The sequence below is a fragment of the Penaeus monodon genome, chromosome 28, assembly GCF_015228065.2.
Source record: "Penaeus monodon isolate SGIC_2016 chromosome 28, NSTDA_Pmon_1, whole genome shotgun sequence".
Lineage (NCBI taxonomy): Eukaryota > Metazoa > Arthropoda > Malacostraca > Decapoda > Penaeidae > Penaeus > Penaeus monodon.
In genome coordinates, this window is record NC_051413.1 from 25,950,150 (window position 1) to 25,951,352 (window position 1,203).

Here is a 1,203-nt window from a genome sequence, read left to right on the forward strand (position 1 = left end):
TTCAATTTTTTCCTGAAAATTCAAAGTTAATGAGCAAGATCACTTAGGCTTACTTCTTGACCCCTTGATGACAAGTGCTTATGAAGCTATCAGTGTGTAGACAATGTTAATAGAACAATTGCAGTGGCCAGTGCATGTATGCAGGATCATTGACTTAGGTAATATTTGGCATAAAGAAATTGCTTACATGCCTTATATGCTCAATTGTAAATACTCCCAACTTTTTTTTATTATTAAGAAAAAGGAACTTTATGGCTATCACATTATAAATATATGGGTATTAATTTCATAATTATTATGTATAGGATGTTATTGAGTTAATTCTGAATGATGATTTGATTAAATTATAGCATCATGAGTGTCTGCTAACCTTTTAATTGTTTATAAACTTAATAAATGATTCTGCTGTGTAAATCAGTTGGTGAAATGATTTGATTAGGGTGATACTGATTTTATTAGATAATTTGATTCTGAAAAAGATAAGGCAATTTTGATTAATTTATCTTAAGAAAACATAATATGTATTTCTTTTTATTAGCTTCATAATACATTACAGAGTTTTTACAGATAAATAACATTTTATTAGCAATTTGTGAAGTCTCAGATCCTTGCAATAATGATTTACATACCATACCTTAACTTTGTTGAATATTCTAATACCTTTGTATTCCAGTTACAGATCAGAGATTATTGTAAAATAATGTAATCTCGCAAAATTTCCTGATACCACTGTTGAATTGTACTGTCAACTTATCAATACCAAATTTCTTTTACATTTATTTACCTCAGTTTCCAAGCTGAATCAATAAGAAAAAAAATATTTATAAAGAAATTGCGGATGTAGTTTGGTACAAATGCTCTTGCTTTAAGCTGATGTATAATTACAACTGACATACCCCTGTCATAGGTGGTAAGCCTTCCATTATGTTTTCTCAGTTTTGATTATATATTGGACAAAAGCTTTAATAATGTTGAGTCTTGTATTGTACATTATAACTAAGGTGAAGTTGATACCAGTGAAATATTTAATTGTCAGGAAATGAACGTCAATAATTTTGGATTAAGGTATATTGTTAAGCAAAGGAGGAAGCTGTATGTCACATAGGTACAGAGAATAGTCAGTCACATATAGCATTAATTGTGTTTTGATGCATTTTTTAAATGGGAAAAAGTGTGATTTTTTTTTCTGCTTTCTTTTCTTGT